Here is a 4,060-nt window from a genome sequence, read left to right as displayed (position 1 = left end):
CATTAGAGAAATTTGCTGAGATATACATTAAGGAGATAGTTAGACTTCATGGTATACCCTCTAGAATTGTGTCAGATCGTGACCCAAGGTTCACTTCAAACTTTTGGGGTGCGCTACAGAAGGCTATGGGTACCAGACTGAGTTTTAGCACCGCATACCACCCCCAAACAGATGGACAAACAGAGAGGACGATCCAGACTTTGGAGGACATGTTGAGAGCTTGTGCCATTGAACTACCAGGTAGTTGGGATAATCATTTGCCATTAGCTGAATTTGCTTATAATAACAGCTATCATTCTAGTATTGGGATGGCGCCTTATGAGGCCTTGTATGGAAGGAAGTGTAGATCGCCTTTGTGTTGGACAGAATTAAGTGAGAGGAGTATCATTGGTCCAGAAATTGTAGAGCAGACCACCCAGAAGATTGCAATGATTAAGCAAAAATTGCTAACCGCTCAGAGCCGACAGAAGAGCTATGCTGATAAGAGGAGACGGCCGTTAGAGTTTGAAGTAGGAGATCATGTATTTTTGAAGGTTTCTCCAGTGACAGGCATTGGTAGATCCATTAAGGCAAAGAAATTGACACCTAGATTTATGGGCCCGTATGAGATCTTGGAGCGAATTGGATCTACTGCATATAGAGTTGCATTACCTCCACAGATTGCAGGTATCCATAATGTGTTCCACGTATCACAGTTGAAGAAGTACAACCCGGATCCCTCCCATGTTATTGAACCTGAAGAAGTAGAATTGAGGGAGAATTTGACCTTTAGATCCGAACCGGAGCGAATTGAGGACTTTAAGGACAAACAACTACGCAATAAGACCATCCGACTCGTGAAGGTGATTTGGAAGGGTGGAGCCCTAGGTGATGCTACTTGGGAGACCGAGGAGAGTATGAGGCGAGATTATCCACATTTATTTGCTTAGGTACATAGTTTCTAAGCTTATCTATTAAATTTTGAGGACAAAATTTCTAAAAGGAGGGGAGAATTGTAACATCCTGATTTTTATATAATAAAGAAATTGTGGAATTTAGGTTTTGAGAAAAAAATGATAATAATAGGAATTTATATTATTTGAGGTTATTTAGAAATAATATTATGATTAGGTATTTAATTATGAATTTAAAAATTTAAATTTAAAACCACATAAGCAATATTTAGTTAAGATATAATACATAAATAATTTTTTTTATGTGTGTGTTAAAAAAAAGAGAAGGTAGAAGGAACAAAAAAAAGGGGGGGTGGAAGGTTGTTGTTTCTAAGTCCCACATTGGTTAGATGAGGGAAGAGAAGAGGTGCCTTCATGTATAAAAAGGAGGGGGTGTGTGCATTAGGAAGCATGAGAGGCTAAGATGCAATTTAGAGGAAATTGCAACTTTTGGCCCAAAGGTTTGAATAATTAAATTCAAACCTATAGTTTTTTTTTAATATAATTTTGGGACTCACAATCCCATTTTTATATTATTTTTCTCTCTTCCTCTCACGTTGCTCGGCGTTTTCTCGCAAGGGGGGATTATTTTCTTTTTCTTCAGGTATGTTCTAACTTTCCTGTTTAGATTAGCATTTAAAAATTTATTTAATTACAAAATTAATTTTATAGTTATTTTTTAAATAATATTAGCTTTCTAGTGATATGATTATTTTGTAGGATAGAGTAAATATTTTGATTAGGATTTTTCTATAGGATAGTTAATCTGATGATATGATGGATTAAAAATATAGGTTAAAACTCTTAGGGATATAATAAATATTATAGAATATTTTCTTGAGGTTGAAACTCATGTTTAAGAATTTTTGAGTTAAAATCTAGATCTATATGGTTGAATTTATGTGGAATCTGAGATGTAGGGATAAACCTATGATTATTAAATATTTATTTAAGTATGAATAGGTATTTTTGAGGTTATAGAAAGGTGATTTGAGGCTTCAGGATAATTTTAAAATTTAATTTATTTTTGGACGAATTTTTAGAATATAGAAGGATGAAATTGTGATACTAGAAGTGATTTGAGGATAAAAAAAATAGTTTATTAGGGTACGAGAATTTTAGAAAAGAATTTGGGAAGTTAAATGAGGCATAAATCTTAAATTAGTGTTAATATGGATTATAGATCTAAGACTTTCTAACTATTTAAATTAGAGTTATTTATTTTAATGTAAAATTAATATATAGTATTGTGAAATAATTATGTAGATTATATTGACAAAGATAGTGGTGAAAAAGGAGTTGTGAAGGGGAACTTGTTATTCAAGACACAAGGTAACCATTATTAATGTGTTGTGATGAGTGTGTTTGTGAATGGTTATGTGTTGTTTTGTTGTTTGGAAAAATTATGAATTATTGAAAATAAATACTGTATATACTTGTTTGAAATTATTGCCAAGTGGGTTAAAAATTTATTTTTGTTTATCATGATGAGATATTATTGTTCGGATATATTCCTGTTTGGATATTTGAATGATGCATGACTTGTCAGGGTATTTTAATGTATGGTGTTAATGGGAATTTCTGTTCGGTTAATTATTACCACGTGGTAAGCCCTCATTGGACCCAATGAGTGGCGTGTCGCTTGGTCCAACTCACCTTTGGCCGGGTGATTTGGCGTCCGAGCATGGCGAAAGGAGGATATAAGGTGCAGTCATGCAAATTAAATACTTGTTCGGTTTGTTTGAAAATATTGTTCGGTTAAATGTTTTGTGTGCCCACTTAGCAATCGCATGATTAGTTACATCCGCATGCATCATTACATATTAATTTTTGGTTACTGGGACTTTTAAGTCTCATTCCCCGTGGTTAACATTTTTACAGGAGCGAGTCCGGCCGAGAAAGCACCAGAGGTGTAACTATGGTGTATGAGACACCATCTTTTACGTTGCCTCTTATTTTAGATTATACAATGTATCTTGTGCCAACTTAGGACATATCTTCTTTGTGAAGCATGTAAACTCTAATCCTTTTTATTAAAAGTATTTATATGACCAAGAGGATTATGTCTGTCCCTCTTGATTTATGATCTGATTTGAATATCATGACATGAGGATCATGTCTGTCCCTCATGGTTCTAATTGCTTTTTGAGATATTTTAAGACCTGTGGTATATTGTCTTGGATGTATCATGGTAGAAATTTTTCTACCATGATAAGGGTATGATAAGAGTTCAATGAAAAAAAAATGAGTTGTTGAATTAATAATTTGCGAAAAATTAGTTTGTAAATTTGAGGGTGTTACACTTACAAGTAGTAAAACTCACTGATGATTGCCCAATGATTACTCACAGCCTCTTTGTAGATGACACCATCTTCTTCCTTAAGGCCTCTAGAAACAATTGTTCTGTTACGAAGGAACTCCTAAAAACTTACTGCAATGCATCTGGCTAGCGTATAAATTTGACAAATCCTCATTATTCTTCTCTGCTAACACAGCGGGGGAAGTAAGAAATGATGTCTACAACTTTTTGCACATCCTAGCTGTAGATGACCCTGGTTCATATTTAGGGTTACCCATTCTTTGAAGTCGATCTAAAGTGGCCGCACTTGCTTATGTAAGGGATAAAGTAGGCAAAAAAAATCCATGCATGGTGCAGTAAATCCTTGTCCTTTGCTGGACGTGAGGTGATGATCAAATCTATCATAAATGCTATTCTAATCTTCCCAATGATGTGTTTTAAATTCCTAAAGAGGACTTGCAAAGAGTTGGATAGTATGGTTGCCAATTTCTTCTGGGGGCAATCAGAGGATAAAAATAATATTCATTGGAAGGCTTGGTCAAAATTATGCACCTCAAAATTTGAGGGTGGCCTTAGGTTTCGCAATTTCATGGACTTCAATGATGCCCTCCTTGCAAAATTAGCATGGCGTCTTCTCAATAATTCGGGCCAGCTATGGGTTAAGGTATTAAAAAGTGTCTATTTCCCTAATAACTCTTTTCTTCAGGCAAAAAAAGGTTCTGATGCTTCTTAGGCTTGGAGTAGCTTACTTATTAGGACAGAGTTACTGTCAAAAGACATTTACTGGAAATTGGGTATGGGTGAAAGTCTGGACAGATAAGTGGATACG

General features: G+C 34.9%; 1 long non-coding RNA gene across 1 annotated transcript; it reads left to right on the top strand.

Annotated features, from left to right (window-relative positions):
- Positions 1-1,252: 1,252 nt before the first annotated feature.
- Positions 1,253-3,011, top strand: LOC129299554 (uncharacterized). The gene is made up of 3 exons (XR_008590595.1): positions 1,253-1,536; positions 2,199-2,264; positions 2,814-3,011. It is a non-coding gene; the product is annotated as an uncharacterized LOC129299554 (long non-coding RNA).
- Positions 3,012-4,060: the final 1,049 nt, after the last annotated feature.

Source organism: Prosopis cineraria, unplaced genomic scaffold (genome assembly GCF_029017545.1).
Source record: "Prosopis cineraria cultivar Desert tree isolate PC_DT_omini unplaced genomic scaffold, ASM2901754v1 PC1204, whole genome shotgun sequence".
Classification (NCBI taxonomy): domain Eukaryota; kingdom Viridiplantae; phylum Streptophyta; class Magnoliopsida; order Fabales; family Fabaceae; genus Prosopis; species Prosopis cineraria.
Note: the sequence above shows the minus strand (reverse complement) of the source record. Positions and strands in the feature narration are given on the sequence as shown.